Below are 17,661 nucleotides of genomic sequence, written 5' to 3' on the forward strand. Positions count from 1 at the left end.
TTTCCCCTGAAATCGTGTCATTTTTCTCCCATAGAAGTTTATGGGAGTTAAAAAAAAAAAAAGCCAAAAAAACGCCATGTGGGTTTTAACTTTGGTGTTTTTTCAGGCATTTTTTATTCTCTTTTGGACTTTAGCGATCCAAAAAAAGTGTTGGAGATACCATTTTTAATAAAATTTCGTAGGGTACCTTTTACAAAATAAAATAAAAAAAGATACAGTAGTGATGGAAAAAATTGTATCTAACAACATTTTTATTTTTTATTGGGAGTAGTAGTACCTGTACTAATTGACAGATCGTCTGTTGCAATCCTCCTATATAATGTATAGATGCGGCCAGCCGGTACCCTGAACTGCCGTATATATATACACCTATTCATATTTCCCTCAGAGCTGTGATTGGCCAATCACCACTCTGGGCAGAAAATATGAATGAGTGATGTTCTATTCACGTAGTTTCTGCAGACTAATGCCAAAAATGAAAGAATTTGTGAACCCCGTGGACAAGAAGAAATATAACATTAAAACCTTCATAAATTGTCAGATGACTGGAGTGGTATACGTGGCCCAATGCCCGTGTCCGAAATTGTATGTGGGAAAAACGATTCAACTACTACGGAGAAGAATATCGAAACATGTCAGTACCATCAATACCCACAACTGACACTCCATTGGCCAGACACGTTGGAGAGTTCCACGGGGGAATCCGATGGTCTTGAAATTTTGGGGCCTGCAGAAGTGTAATCTTGAAGAGCCCGAGAAAAGGAAATCTTAATCGTAATTGTTAAAAGAAGAGGCCTTCTGGATTTACAAATTAAAGTCCTGAAGTCCACTTGGCCTCAATGAAGGCTTTACATTCTCAGCCTTCTTGTAAACATGATTTAAAATGGAAATCCATTTATTTATCCTTTAGCACCAGCTGATGATAACAATCTTTAAAAGACTCTCACTTTAATTGTTACGAGATCTAGAGCTGAGCCCTATATTGTTATCCTACAATGACCCTCATAAGTAAATGATAACATGTACCTGATATATTGACCCCTGACCTATAATTTAAAGGGGTATTCCAGGCAAAAACTTTTTTTTATATATCAACTGGCTCCGGAAAGTTAAACAGATTTGTAAATTACTTCTATTAAAAAATCTTAATCCTTCCAATAGTTATTAGCTTCTGAAGTTTTTTGTCTAACTGCTCAATGATGATGTCACGTCACGGGAGCTGTGCATGATGGGAGAATATCCCTTGCATGATGGGAAAATATCCCCATAGGAGCTGGACAGCTCCCGGGACGTGAGTCATCAGTAAGCAGTTAGACAGAAAACAGCAACTCAACTTCAGAAGCTAATAGCTATTGGAAGTATTAAGATTTTTTAATAGAAGTAATTTACAAATCTGTTTAACTTTCCGGAGCCAGTGGATATATAAAAAAAAGTTTTTGCCTGGAATACCCCTTTAATACTAGATAGAGTGGGTAATTTTGCAGAGTATAATTTATCTATAGAGTATATTTAATGACTGAACTTTGCTGTGTCCTTTATTGGGAATGGGTGTTTTATATATCTAGAATACCTAGAATTGTGATGAGGTAGATCTAAGATTCTCTTGAGGATGACCTTTTTGATTTCACTTTTGGTTTAGGAATGATGGTTTATTTGTTGTTACCACTATAATGAAGATTATGGTAATTTAAGTAATACATTTACAGTACTTCACTAATGATATATAAAGAGGTTTAAAAAAAAATAATAATAATTGGTATAAACGTGTTGACTTATTTCTGATTATTTCTGATTATTTCTTATTTACTGATTAGTTATGAGGAGATACTTACTTGTCGTCACTTTATAATAGTTCGTAGATAGCCAGCACGGCACTGCTTCCCTTTCTGAGTATAGAACAATGATGAAATGGCAGAGTTGGACTAGGAATGCTGGAGGTGGTGCTCTGATTAACAATAGTGCAAGAAGACGTTTCAAAAGAGCAGGAAAAAATCGGCAACTCACCGCAACCAGCTGAATGAAATCTTCTTTTATTTCGTACTCACAAATATGTTACATGGGAAGAGGGTAGTGGGGGGACACAGGATGGCGACCAAGCTCCGTTTCGCACGGTGATCGTGCTTCCTCCGGCCATCTGGCCAATCACAGCTCTCTGCGGGAAATATGAATATGTGTATATATACGTCAGTGCAGGGACCATAGAAGAGCGGCCGCCGCATCTATACATTATACAGGAGGATCACAACAGGCTATCTGTCAATTAGTACAGGTACTACTCCCATCATGGAACAATGTGTTCCATGCTGGGAGTAGTAGTTCTACCTAAAAAAAATATAAAAAATAAAGAACAAAAGTGATTAAACATACACACACTACATTTTTATTATTGTCGGCTCAGGTCCCTGCCTGCCCACATAAATTGATCCCTGTTTAAAAAGTAATAAAAATGTTGTTATAAAAAAGATACATTTCATTAGATACAATTTTTTTCTTCACTACTGTATCTTTTTTTTTTTTTTTTTAATGGTACCCTAGGAAATTTTATTAAAAAAATCTCCATCACTTTTTTGGATCGCTAAAGTCCAAAAAAAGAATAAAAACCGCCTGAAGAAACGCAAAAGTTTAAATCCACATATTGTTTTTCTTGGCGTTTTTTCACTCCCATAGACTTCTATGGGAGAAAAATGCCACAATTTTGACAAAAAAATGACCAGTGGCTCAACATGCTGCGATTACCAACGATCTGAAAAACGCCAAAAAAAAGAATGAAAAAACGCCAAAAGGATTAAAAAAAGGCCAAAGTGAAAAACGCCAAGTGGAATAAGAATTTAGCGATTTCTCATTGATTTACAGCTAACATCTGGCCGCAGTGTTTTTTGGCCCAAAAAAAGCCATGCAGCAGAATTGGCATTTTTCTTGGCGTTCCCCCCCCCAAAAAAAATAAAATTAAAATTAAAAACAAGTGGAATTCCAGCCTTAGAGACAGGATTGCAGCAGCTTCTATTGGGTGCTATATATTACTCCACGGCTAAATTCACAGCTTAGAATGGTCAGTACAGCTTTATAACGTCCTCCATGCTGTTTCTGCTTCTGAGGGTGTGCTCTAGAGATATAGAGGAGAAAGGTGTGTGGGCTTCATAGTTTGCATATTTTTTCTTTTACAGGCATAATCATATTTTTGATAATTGATGCATTGTACTTGTGTGTAAATGCTTCATCTTGCAGGCAAAGACCTGATTTGCATAAAAGTAGAAAGTGCCAAAAAAAAGTCTCCACAAAACAAAAAAATGTGCATAAAAATATGTAAAAAAAATAAAAGAAATAAAAGAAAGAAAAACAAAAAGCTTGAAAATTCAAAGCTAATTTTGTAGGTAGAACAAGTATTTTTGAGCATCAAGGTGAATTCACACTAGGGTTGCCACCTGCCCGGTATTTTGGCCACATTGCCGGTATTTTTATAATAAAAATACCAGCCATGCAATGCCTGTATTTATTCAACCAATCCTCCAGCTCCCGGAATGTTGCACCATATACTATACCAGTGTTCACCAACCAGAGCGCCTCCAGCTCTTGCAAAATCACAGCTCCCAGCATGCTGGGAGTTGTAGTTTTTCAACATCTTGAGGCACCCTGGTTTGGTAACACTGACCTGTACAGTGATCCCTCAAGTTACAATGGCCTCAACATACAATAGTTTCAACATACAATGGTCTTTTCTGGACCATTGTAACTTGAAACCAGACTCAACATACAATGCTATGGAATCTGCGAAACGTGTCAATGGCTGGAAGAACCGACCAATCAGAATGGATATTTCACTGGTAAAACCCCTGTATTACTGAAGTGCATGCACTGACTGGTGTCTGGTAGCGCCCCCTACAGTACAGGGAGGTATTACATGTTCTGTACACTTTACCTGTGCCAGGATTAGCTGTTCCTTTGGACATCAGGTGAGGGCGGCTCCATTTTCCTTTTTTAGGACATTGTGGGTTCTGTACAGGACCCTGGAGAAGCTCCTGTCCTCTACATAGACCAGTGTTTCCCAAAGAGGGTGCCTCCAGCTGTTGCAAAACTACAACTCCTAGCATGCCCGGACAGCCGAAGGCTGTCCGGGCATGCTGGGAGTTGTAGTTTTGCAACAGCTGGAGGCACCCTGGTTTGAAAACACTGACATAGACAGTGATTACAGCTCCCAGCAGATCTTTATTACTTTTATATGTAAGGGTTTGCTTTATCTGCATTAGTTATCTACTTAATCCTCACTTTTTCCTATTTTTGGATGACATTTTGGTGGCTTCGGAACCAATTACCTGGTTTCCATAGAGTTCTGGTCTCAACATACGATGGTTTCAACATACAATGGTCGTCCTGGAACCAATTAATATTGTAACTTGAGGGACCACTGTACTATATACTACTTTATAGTCCAACATGCTGGGAGTTGTAGTTCTAATTTGCGGCAGCTGCTGAGCCACAGGCTGTATGAGGGCATGCTGGGAGTTGTAGTTAGTAACTGAAAAAATTTTTTTTTTAAAAATGGTACTGTTAAAAACTTCAGATCGGGGCGCAAAAATAAGCCCGTATAAGGAGAAATAAAAAAGTTATAGGGGTCAGAATAGGACCAAATTTTCCCCGCATAGGTGTATCCTGTGATGTCATGCATATATAATTAATTATGCAAATTAGCATGGCCGGTATTTTTTTGCAAGAAAGGTGGCAACCCTAAGTCACATGCAGATTTCTTGCAGAAACATGTTCTGACCTCCAACACAATGCTGTTCAGACCAATGAAATTTATATATGGTTGCAGAAACGAATGCGACACATCTGCCGCGTATGATTGTATCCTCATAATACACAGTGTGAACACAGCCCTACACATGTATTCTCTGTGGGGTTATTTTCCCGCTCACACAGGCTCTAGCCCTGGTAACGGTCTCCAATCAAGACTGCAACTCTCCTATTCTACCGAAAGAGGCCGCTCATCTCACTTCCACATCCACTCAACCGAACAAGAGGGGGAGGGCAATCAGCCCTGACGGACAGCTGCCTCTACCAATCACTGACAGCTGCCTCCCTGAACTGACAAGCTTCGGCCAATGGCATGAAGCCGGAGGCGGGGCTGATGCGGGTCGGGTTTGGTTGCAAAGAGCAGCATAACACGGCAGCTGCTGGTGGAGCGGAGCTGCGGTCTGGAGCGGGGCCGAAGGGAGAAGAGGCCGGGACGTAGCTTGTTGTGGGGGGCTTGGAGAACGGGTAAGACTTGGTCCTCTCTGGTGTGAGGGGGAGGGGCGCTTCTATATTCCCACCATATTTTATGGGTGTTCTAGTAAGTGTATGTATATGGTGCACATAGGGAATAATAGCCGGTATATGAGATGCATTATGGGTGCACTCAGTGTATATGTGTGATGTATATGTATTGTATCTATGTGATGTATGTGTATTATCTATCTATGCGTGATGTATATGTATTATCTATGTATGCATGTGTGATGTATATGTATTATATGTATGTATGATGTGTATTTATCTATGTATGTTTGATGTATATGTATTGTATCTGTGTGATGTATGTGTATTATGTATCTATGTGTGATGTATGTGTATTATGTATGTATGCATGCATGTATGTATGTGTGATGTGTATTTATGTATGTGTGATGTATATGTATTGTATCTATGTGATGTATGTGTATTATCTGTGTATGTGTGATGTATATGTATTGTATCTATGTGATGTATGTGTATTATCTATCTATGTATGCATGCATGCATGTGTGATGTGATGTATATGTATTATATGTATGTATGTGTGATGTGTATTTATCTATGTATGTGTGATGTATATATGTGTGATGTATATGTATTATCTGTGTATGTGTAGTATGTATTATATGTATCTCTCTATGTGTGTGATGAGATGTATGTGTATTATGTCTGTACCATGTATGTGTGTATTATGTCTGTACCATGTATGTGTGTATTATGTCTATGTGTCATGTATGTGTGTATTATGTCTATGTGTCATGTATGTGTGTATTATGTCTATGTGTCATGTATGTGTGTATTTATGTCTGTCATGTATTTATGTCTATGTGTCATGTATGTGTGTATTTATGTCTGTCATGTATTTATGTCTATGTGTGTGCATGCTGCAGGGTGACATTAGAGATATGTGATCGGCCATGTAGGTTGCTGGAGGATGTCACCTGTTTGTTTGCGGCTGTCATGTCACCGTGCACACGTACATTGCAGGGACAGGACCTATTATAGTGTGTGTGTATGTGTGTGTGTGTATATATATATATATATATATATATATATATATATATATATAATGTGATTGTGTGTTTCCCAACCAGGGTGCCTCCAGCTGTTGCAAAACTACAACTCCAAGCATGCTAGGAGTTGTAGTTTTGCAACAGCTGGAGGCACCCTGGTTGGGAAGCACTGTAGTAACACCATGTCCTGTGCATGGCAGCGCCGGCCGCTGGATCTGGATGTGGGGCTGTGCTGTCAGGTTGTCCTGGATGTGATGGCCATGGCGGATAGAATGGGATGGACCATTAATACTATATTGGGAGCCATCCGAGGTGATCGTGTCCTGTTTTGTGATCTACAAAGGAGATCGATGACAAATTCTGCTGGCGTGAGCTGTCACGGTTCTAGAAATGCAATGGAATCGTCTGATCTGTGCTGCTCGAAACGCAGCGGCTGCTAACGGTATACTGTGGTTGGTAACTGACATGACCATTGACTTGTATGGAGAAAAGAATGTATTTGTCCCAGCCACAGTGACACCAATTTCCATCCCAGTGTGCCCTATGTTTTATTGCTGTTCGCAGTGCCCCCTATACTAATGCTGGCGGCGGTGCCCCCCATGTTAGTGCTGGTCGAAGTGCCCCTGCCCCCGTATTGGTGCTAGCCACATTGCACTCGCATTCCGGTTGCAGTATTCTCCTGTATTGATGGCAGCTGTAGTGCCCCCCTATATTAGTGATGGCATAGTGCCCCCTCTATTCTAATGACATTGATTCCACATGTCGTAGTGTCCCCCGCATGTATGTGTGTGTATATATTTATGTAATCACTACTGGGACAGACGCAAGCACCTGCAGCAGTCCCACCAATTTGTAATGACAACAGTTGGGATTTTCTTTTTTTGGGGCACATACCCTCTCTGGTCTTGGGTGCCTTGTGATGCCAAGGTTTGGGATTAAAGGGGTACTCCGGCGCTTAGACATCTTATCCCCTATCCGCCGCTGGGGACCCCGTGATCTTGCACCCCGTTAAAATCAGTCCTCGGAGCGTGTTCGCTCCGGGTCTGATTACTGTTGATCAGCTTTCACGCCCCCTCCATAGGCTTGCATTGAGGGGGCAGAGCGAGACGTCACACGGGGGCGGAGCCGTGACGTCACCATGCTCCGGCCCCGTGATCGACAGTAATCAGACCCGGAGCGAACACGCTTCGAGGACTGAGTTTAACGGGTGCGGCGTGCAAGATCATGGGGATCCCCAGCGGCAGGACCCCTGCGATCAGGCATCTTATCCCCTATCCTTTTGGATAGGGGATAAGATGTCTAAGCACCGGAGTACCCCTTTAAATCTCCTGTTCCTCTGCCAATGATGATGCAATGAAGCACCAACCAAATACCAAACAGACCTTTTATATGTGAATAAAGTCCCTTCACATCCAGTGATACGGCTGATGTCTTCTCTGATCGGTCATTCACTTTTCTTCTCAATCTGGTCAAGACTGCTATGAAGACTTAGTTCAGCCTTAAAGGGGTACTCTGGTGGAAAACAATTTTTGTTTAAATCAACTAGTGCCAAAAAGTTAGAGATTTGTAATTTACTTCTATATAGAAATCCTGATCCTTCCAGTACTTTTCAGCTGCTGTATACTACAGAGGAAGTTATTATTTTTTAATTTATTTTCTGTCTGACCACAGTGCTCTCTGCTGACGCCTCTGTCCATGTCAGGAATTGTCCAGAGCAGGAGCAAATCTATCCTGCTCTGCGGTCAGACAGGTCCTGGAATCACGTGAATGTTACTATGACACATACCACCTACTTAAACATTGTACAGGCCAATTCCCTCCATCATGGCTGTAACGCCACTGGTTGAAAACCACCGGCGTACTGTGTGTCCTATCTCTTCATCAGGCGGCCTGTTCTGTGCCATGTTCTGCTGCTTCTGCAGTTCTGCCATTGCTGCAGTTTCCCCTCTGTCCTCTAGGGGCTGCGTGCGAACACTGGCTGAGACTTATGGGGCCAGTGTGCACTCCCTATTAGATTCCCAGCAAATTCCTGCCGGGCACCACCTATAAAAGAGCACTCCTCCCTTCCTGTGGTACCTGAGCAATATTGTAGGTTTCTACAGCGAAGGTACCAGTCTGCTGTGTTCCAGTCTGCTGCACCTGAGCTTTCCTGCTGTTGTTACAGCACCTGCCTGCTAAGTCACCTAATTCAGCTCTGCTGCGTTTGACGCCTTCTATTGCATCTGTTTGCCCCAATGAGGAACATGAAGGTGGTGACTTTCGAATTCCCAGATCTGTCTGTCATCTTTGGGGTGAGCTGGAGAAACATGTCAGTGGGAGATGTAGAAAAGGCAGGTTCACATCTGCTTTGGAAGCTCTGTTCAAATAGCCAGTCAAAAAAATAAAAATAAATGCTGTATGTTTTTCTTTTTTGGTCCGATTATATTCTAATAAAATGACAGAGTGGAGCAAAAAATAAACTTCCAGACCCCATTAAAGTGGTACTACCGTGCTGGCAACTTATCCCCTATCTAAAGGATAGGGGATAAGTTGCCTGATCGCGCAGGGTGCCACCGCTGGGGACCCCTGCGATCTCGCACGCAGCACCCCGCTCTCATCAGGCCCCAGAGCGAAGATCCCTCTGGATCTGATGACTGCCGATCATGGGGCCGGAGTATCGTGATGTCACTGCTCCGCCCCCATGTGGCATCACGCCACGCCCCCTCAATGTAAATCTATGGCAGGGGCGAGACAGCTGCCATAGACTTGCATTGGGGGGGGCGGAATGTGACGTCACACGGGGGCGGAGCGATGATGTCACGATCACCGGCCCCGTCATCAGACCCGGAGCGGATGTTCGCTCCGGGGCTTGATGAGAGAGGGGTTCTGCGTGCGAGATCGCAGGGGTCCCCAGCGGCGGGACCCCGCGCGATCAGGCAACTTATCGCAGAAACAGGAGAAGAGTCAGAGTGCAGAGCCAATGGGTCAAATATGGCAGAAATACCAGATACAATACAAACGTTAGCTAGGAGTAAGAGCTCTTTCGTAGGCAGGTATGAGAGCAGACTGCCAGCTTAAATAGGAGCCAGACCAGGTGCTCTCATCAGGGTCAGCTGACCAGTCCAGGCAGCTGGGTGATGCTCAAGACCAAAACCGAGAACTGTCAGGACAGTTTAACACCATGGGTCTGGATTTGTCAGGGTGAGAGTCGTGAAACCTTTTCACCAAAGTGGAAGCATGAATGGAAGAGGCTGGAACCCACGACCTCTCTTCTGGACCATACCCTTTTCAGTGAACCAAATACTGGACAGAATTTTGCACCCGACGACTGTCCAGTATTTTGGAGACCTCATACTCCAGGTCTTCATCGATTTCAACTGAAGGAGGAGGCACAGAGACTGCAGACTTTGTAGGATCGTACAATTTTAATAAGCATCCGTGGAACACATTATGGACCTTAAATGAAGTAGGTAATTTTAATCTGTAACAGACTGGATTAATTACCTCAATTATCTCATAAGGCCCAATGAACCGAGAAGCCAACTTTTTAGATGGAACCTTGAGACAATTATTATTTTTTTTTTTTTAGATATACACACTTTTTATCACCTACTTTTGAATTTAATCCAAAACGTATGTATAGTTGGCAGATTTACTTTGTACTACTTGGGCATTTCTCAGGTTCTTCTGAACCTGGGCCCAAACTGTGCACTGTTTACTAATGGTAGTCTTGACAGGGTTATCATTATTGGTACAGGAAGAAAACCATACATGAAATCCATATACACAGAAGAATGGTGACACACCAGTAGAAGAGTTCTCTCAATTATTCAAGGCAAACTCAGCAAGAAACAGAAAAGATACCCATTCATCCTGTCTATCTTCTATGTAACATCTACAGTACTGTTCAACATTTTGATTCATTCTTTCTGTTTGTCCATTAGATTGTGGATGAAAAATACAATTCAACACCAAACTGGTTACAAAAAGCTTGATAAAAATTTAGAAACAAATTGTATCCCTCGATCAGACACAATATTTTCCAGAACCCCATGGTACCTAACATCATGTCTTAAAAATAAATCAGCAAGAATTTTGGCCGAAGGGAGATTTTAAAGAGGAACGAGAGTACACTGTTTACTGAACCTGTCCACCACCACCCACAGAATGGGTTTTCCCTCAGTTGGAGGTAGATCAGTCATAAAATCCATAGAAATGAGTCCAAGGCCTTTTGGGAATGGACGATGGACACAACTCTCCTGCGGGACGTGTCCGAGGTGTTTTTGCTCGAGCACAAACTTAACAAGAAGAGTTGGCCACCAGAATTTCCTTGTACCCTGAATGCCAGGATGACCTGGTAACTGGGAACAATGACACTCTTCAATAATATGGAGGCGAAACTGACTAGGTATAAAGATCTTACCTCTAGGAATCTCTGGAGGAATCAAGCCTTGATTGTTCAATATCTCAGAAGTTAAATCTGTGGACACTGCAGAAATAAGTACACCTTCTGGGAGAATAGTCTCTGGATTAGAATAAATAGGCTGAGAAGCACTGAAACTCCGAGATAAAGCATCAGCCTTGACATTCTTAGTACCCAGACCCGAAGTAATAACACAATTAAGCCGAGTAAAGAACAAGGCTTGACGAGGATAGAGACATTTGGCAGATTCAAGGAAGGTTACATTTTTGTGATCAGTGATTACTTTAACCTGATGAACTGCTCCCTCAAGAAAATGTCTCCACTCCTCAAAAGCCCACTTGATTGCCAAAAGTTCTTGATTTCCTACATCATAGTTTATGTTCAGCTGTGGAAAATTTTCGGGGGAAAAAGGCTCAAGGACGTAACTTAGTCAAAGAAGCAGTTCCCTGTGACGATACTGCTCCAGCACAAACTTCAGAAGCATCAACTTCAACAATAGAAGGCTTGGTCTGGTTGGACTAATATCGGAGCGGAGATGAAACATCCCATGAGATGTTTAAAAGCTGCCTCTGTAGACCAGTTAACCAGATCTGCCCCTTTTGAGAGTTAAATTTAGTCAATGGTTTTGTGACGATAGAATATAAAAAAAAAAAAAAATTCCTGTAGTATTTTGCAAAGCCCCAAAACCGTTGTAATGCCTTTTAAAGAAGTAGGCCGCACCCAGTCAGAAACTCCCTTAACCTTCTCAGGATACATTTTGAAATGTCCTGGAGTTAAGATGTACCTCTTTGACACCTAAGACAAACTTGTCCTGTTTTAACGAATAATTTGTTTTGACTAAGTATCTGGAGAACAGAACGTACATGATTTACGAGAGATGACCAATCACGAGAGAACAATAGAATGTCATGTAGATAAACCACTAGGAATTTTCCCAAAAATTTATGAAAAATATGATTAACAAAATTCTGAAAAACTGCTGGTGCATTACTGAGACCAAAAGGCATTACTAGATATTCAGAATGCCCTTCGGTGGTGTTAAATGCAGTTTTTCCATTCATCACCCCTTTAATTCTGATTAAGTTATAAGCCCCCCGAAGGTCAAGTTTAGAAAACCAACATGCTCCCTATATTTGATTAAACAAATCTGGAATGAGAGGCAATGGATATTGATTTTTAACAGTAATCTTGTTCAGACCCTGATAATCAATACATGGCCTTAACCCTCCGTCCTTCATAGCATCACTTTCAGGACCAGACAAATTATAAATTTGCCCCTTAGGATACTTGGCATCAGGTACATGTTCAATAGCACAGTCCTAATCTCTGTGTGGGAGAAAAGCAGAGGAGGCCTCCTCAGAAAAAGTCATAAAAATCTGAAATTTTGGGTAGATTACTTTGGGCCACACCGAGAGTGGGAACACAAGTGGAAATACATTTGTTAGTACAGTCAGAACCCCACTTGATAAGTTCCCCCGAGGACCAATCAAAGACAGGATTATGTCGTCTTAACCAAGGTTAACCCAAAATCACATTTACTGACAAATTGTCCAGAACCAAGAATGTGAATATTTTTTTTTCTAAAATGCAATGAGCACACCAGTGATATCCACTCCAGCAATGGGGATAGGATTTTCCAACAATTTTAAGGGAATATTCAAAAACTCAATTAAATTCGCATCAACAACATTTTTGCAGCAGAACCTGAATCAACAAATGCTTTACCAGATATATAGATTTTTCAAGAAAAAATATTTGCACTGGTAACGAGTTTTGAAGACCATTTCGGAGATACCGGTTAGCCTAAATGATCTCCCCGATTTCCTGGCTGCTGTTTGGGACAATTCCGATGTCCCACCTCTCCAAAGAAAAAACATGAATGGTCCTTCTTCTGGATTAATTTTCTCTCCAGGTAGGACAATTTCCCTATCTGCATTGATTCCCCAGAAGGGACATGAGAGATGGGTGAAGAAGAGAACATTGAGGAAGGAGAGTGCGAAACAGAAGAAACAGACCGTTCGCGTCTTGTTTCCCTTAAATGTCTGTCAAGTTGTACCGCTAAAGTCATGGCCTGTTCTATGGAGTCAAGCTATGGATAGCATAAACGGATATTCTTAAAGGGGTTCTCCGGTGCTTACACATCTTATTCCCTATCCAAAGGATAGGGGATAAGATGCCTGATCGCGGGAGTCATGGGGACCCTCGGGATCTTGCACGCGGCACCCCCTTTGCAATCAGTCCCCGGAGCGCGTTCGCTTCGGGTCTGATTACAGACAACCACCGGGCCGGCGGCGTGTGGCGTCATGCTCTGCCCCTCAATGCAAGCCTACGGGAGGGGGCGTGATAGCTGTCACGCCCCCCCCCCCCCTTAGGCTTGCGTTGAGGGGCGGAGCGTGACGTCACACGGGGGGCGGAGGCGTCATCCGTAATCGGACCCGGAGCGAACACGCTCCGGGCACTGATTACAAACAGGGTGTCGCGTGCAAGATCCCGGGGGTCCCCAGCGGTGAAAATGTCATGTGTGGGCAGGGAAGAATGAAGCCCTAAACTCACCCTTTCCCACTCACCCTGCCTACTTGCGTACCTGCCCTAGGCAACGGGTCCACAATCATGGTGACAGTCCCTGCCGGAATACGTGCAGGGAGTCAAACTATAGTACAGATGGAAGTCGGGACACCTCTATGGAATCCCACACGTTAACAGAAATAATAATTAAACATACACAGAGAATTAGTCTCAGTCCACAAGCCAAGTCAATACCAAGAGATAACAGAAATGCCAAATTGCAGAAACAGGGGAAGAATCAGACAGCAGAGCCAATGGGTCAAATATGCCAGAAATACCAGATACAATACAAATGCTAGCTAGGAGTAAGAGCTCTTTCGCAGGCAGGTATGAGAGCAGACTGCCAGCTTAAATAGGAGCCAGACCAGGTGCTCTCATCAGGGTCAGCTGACCAGTCTAAGAACAAAAACAAAACGGAGAACTGTCAGAACTGTTTAACCCCACGGGTTCTGACAGTGAGGTTCAGTGTACCCTAGCACTCTTGGAGTACCCTCCACGTTCGAGTTTCCCTGGAGCATCCCTTGTTTACATCTAGGGAATGTAAAATCTGTCCTTGTCATGTCCTTTAGTCTGACAAGATGATTGTCTTCATGCCTGATTGTGATCATATTGGCCAGAAATAGATGGATTTTATGTCATGTCTGTGGTCGGCTCATTTCAAGGATTTCTTTAGTAGACTTTTGCATTGCGTATATATAGATAAAAATAATTGCAATGTATGTAGAACTTTGAGACAGTAGAGGAGATTTATAAAATCTAGAGCAAAGGAATGTTGGTGTAGGCAACAAGAGTGAAGCTCTTGTTTAGGGCCTTTTGGAATTTTAAAAGGATTATCCTCAGGATAGGTTAATATCTTTATTGGTGGGGTTTCAACACCTGGCACCCCTGCCGATCAGTTGTTTGCCAGAACCATGAACAGAACGGGCAGACCTCTTTGTATATTGTATAGTGGCAATGCTGGGTTACTGCAGCTCATCTCTTCTTAGCTAAGCTGCAGTAACCCAACTTGGCCACTACACAATGACAGTTCAGTCTGCTTCTCGCTCTATTTAGTGTTTAGTTGGGTGCTGGATGTTGAGTTCCCACCAATTTGATATTGATGGCCTATCCTCAGAGGAAGTCATCAATAAATGTAGCTAGGAAACCTCCCTTACAGTGTATAGGTTATATCACAAAGAAAATAATGCTTTTATATGTTACTAACTAGTTCATGCAGATTCTGTACATATTATTTTTTATTTTGTGTGTGTCTAACTTCTGTATTTGGCACACAAATCCCTTTGTTCTGCTGCTCACTCATTCTACCATGCACTGCTCAGGAAGGGGCACGTCCCAAACAAGCACTGAGCCTGCCCTCACTCGCCATGTATTCACTTCCTCCGTTTCTCCTGTGAAGTGCTGGGTCATCCAATTGCTGCAGTCTGCTCTGTAACACTTTCTCTCGGTTTTCATTCTGCAGTCTGATGGGACAGGAGTGAGCACAAAAGACTCTGTCCAGTGTGTTACAGCTGGGACAAAGATGATGCTGCAGCCAGACAGGATTGTGTTCTGGATGGTATGGAGACCCCTATTAGTAATGTGTGTTTTTTTTTTTTTTTTTATTATTTTTTTTTTGCCATAACTTCTATAAAAAGGAGATTTATTTATTTATGAAGTGTATCAGAAAAGTTAATAATTTGCTACAATTTACAACATATAAAAAGTTTTTTATTCTGACAGTGCCAGTTTAAAATAGCTATCTGATTGGTTTCTATGGTAGGCTCCTCCTTTTTTCTTTCCCGCTGGACAGTCCCCATTAGGTAGATGGGTTCTGTACATGTTTGACATTCAGAAGCCTATGGAACTAAGGTCGTATATGTAATGAATAAGTTTAGTTCTATGAGGACAGCACATGCCAAGATTTAGCCCTTACTGTATTATAGCGCCACCTAGTGTTTTGTCACCTTGCCTTTTTCTACTCTCCTTCTGTACTCAGTAATGGAGAAGCAGTTGATTATTCTCTTAACTGCATACTAAGCAACAGAGTGATCTCTGGTGAAAAGTCAGTGTGGTGCTTGTCATCATGTCAGAGAAGAAGAGGAGGAGTAACAGTGGCATTCTCAGCTTTTCTGACAAGCAGAGAAGAATGTGCACCCGCAAAGAATTTCCTGTGTTCTCTGCTTGTCATAGAAGTTACAGCATGTGGAAGCACACAGGATTGAGCAGCCTGGTGCTTTGTATCGGGTTATACTTCAAACCTATTTATATACCTTAGAAGTCTCAGATGAGAATATCCATTAGGGTAGGGCCTTATATAGCTTAGTCACATAGAATATGCAGCATATTTCCTGCAGTGCAGAGGATTATGTGCAGCACTGCGGGAAATATGCTGCATTTTCTCCTATATGCAGACACATAGGGCTAGCAGGGGCAGCCCCGTGTGTGCAGTAAGGTTTGAAGGCGGGCCCAGGGAGCCGACTTGGCTCCTTCACACCTAACTGCACATACAGGACTGCCACGGTTAGCCTTGTGTCTAATCCTAGGAGAATACGCAGGGTATTTCCCGGATTTTGCGCAGTGTAAAATATGCTGTGTGTACGCTATGTGTGCCCCTACCCTTAAAGTGTACCTGACAACATGCTCTAACTCCTGTTCTTGAGCCCTCTCCATGGTGCACAACTAGTTCTCATTCTCTCCATTTCAGGGGGCAGAACAAGAGCTAAGCTATTTGCCAGCAGCACCCACACAGGTTCTTCCTTTCTTACTTCTCTGGCCAATCATAGCACTTACTCCTCTTTGCCATATCATAGTGTTTGAGATGGCACGGGGTTGTGGGTATTGATGCACTGGCTTTTCACCATGCTATATCAGAAGAAAGGAAAACAACAGACGTACAGTAAGGCAGGGTTTAAATCATAGCTGCTCTGGTCTAAGGATTGAACTTCTTCTTCTGATGATAACAAGCTAAAGGAAGGCTAGAAGGAATTACAACAAGGAAGGGGTTACATCACTATTGTAGCCCTTGTCTAGACGGGGAACTGCTACTGATGAGAATGATGACAAGCTACACAAGGGACAGCTGCCCAGACCTTTATGGGTGGAAAGAGATAAGATGGAGGCCTTTTTTTAATTTATTTTTTATTATTATTATTTTTTTTTTTACCATGCACTGGTTGGCTTTCAACCAGGGTGCATCCAGCTGTAGCAAAACTTAGGCTGTCTGGGCATGCTGGGAGCTGTAGTTTTGCCACAGCTGAAGGCTCTCTGGTTGGAAGACACTGGTGTGCACTCTGGAGGAGGCAGACAGGCTCATAGGTTGCAGGTATACAGCTCCGGTTATCTCTCTCCTGCATATTGCAGTAGCCAAGCTCCCCTGGCACTTCCTGCATTCTCTCTTATTGTCTCTGTTACTAGACTGACTGAGCCTGACAACAGCCAGTGAACAACACATTTAGTGAAAGTGAAATCCCCTAGTAGCTGAAAGTATAGACACATTTTTTAGGGGAGGAAAGATAAATTAGAGCTTTTTTTGTGAGCACAGCTGCTATCAGAAGAACACAAGATGTGTGAAAAGTTATGGTCTAGAGCAGTGGTCTTCAACCTGCGGACCTCCAGATGTTGCAAAACTACAACTCCCAGCATGCCCGGACAGCCGTTGGCTGTCCGGGCATGCTGGGAGTTGTAGTTTTGCAACATTTGGAGGTCCGCAGGTTGAAGACCACTGGTCTAGAGACTGGTATTAAATGACAATTCAGATCTGAACCAGAATGGGCTGTGCACCCCTGGTCTAAACAATCAGAAAGTATAATGTACAGTCACTACAAAGTCCTGTCCGATAGTGATTTAGTGTTGAACGTGGGAAAAGATGCTGATCCCATCGTCCCCATCAACTTCCTCACTGCACTGACAGCCGAATGAATCTACTTCTAGAACACGCTGACAATCTGTATAGAAAGGAAAGAGAACATCACCACCCTTTCCACTAAGCTAGGCCAGCACTTTTTGACACACACCCTATAAGATCAGAAACACTCACCGGTCTGAAGGCATGTCTCTATCTGTTCGATAGCTTCCATGTGAGATTTTCTGCATCCATAGTAAAGAAGGGCACATTCCTGTGCGTCGCTCTGCAAAGTTACATTACGTTCCGTGATCCTTCTCAATAGGTCGATATCGTTTTTTTTAGGGCCTATACCGATAATCTGGGGAGGTTAGGGCCGATAGCCGATAACTTATACCGATATTCCGATATAAGTTATCGGCTATCCGCCTGCGACACCGCTGCAGATCATTGATTTAAAGCGAGTGCTTTAAATCGATGCACTGCAGTGGCTTTTGCGGTGCCATAGGCCGCTGCCGCCACCCGCTGCCGCCACCCGCTGCCGCCACCCGCTGCCGCCACCCGCTTCTCTCCTCCTGCCTGTCCGGGGG

General features: G+C 42.9%; 1 protein-coding gene across 3 annotated transcripts in view; it reads left to right on the plus strand.

Annotated features, from left to right (window-relative positions):
• The first annotated feature begins 4,996 nt into the window (after window positions 1-4,996).
• Window positions 4,997-17,661, plus strand: part of SCAI (suppressor of cancer cell invasion) — a 169,484-nt gene continuing 156,819 nt past the window's right edge. Inside the window, exon 1 of one of the 3 annotated variants that reach the window (XM_056540589.1) lies at window positions 4,997-5,256. The gene's annotated coding sequence lies outside the window, so the exon portion shown is untranslated. Of the gene's footprint in view, window positions 5,257-14,740; window positions 14,807-17,661 lie in introns of those variants that run through there. The other 2 variants (XM_056540581.1, XM_056540584.1) reach the window with 2 other exon arrangements.

Source organism: Hyla sarda, chromosome 9 (assembly GCF_029499605.1).
Source record: "Hyla sarda isolate aHylSar1 chromosome 9, aHylSar1.hap1, whole genome shotgun sequence".
Lineage (NCBI taxonomy): Eukaryota > Metazoa > Chordata > Amphibia > Anura > Hylidae > Hyla > Hyla sarda.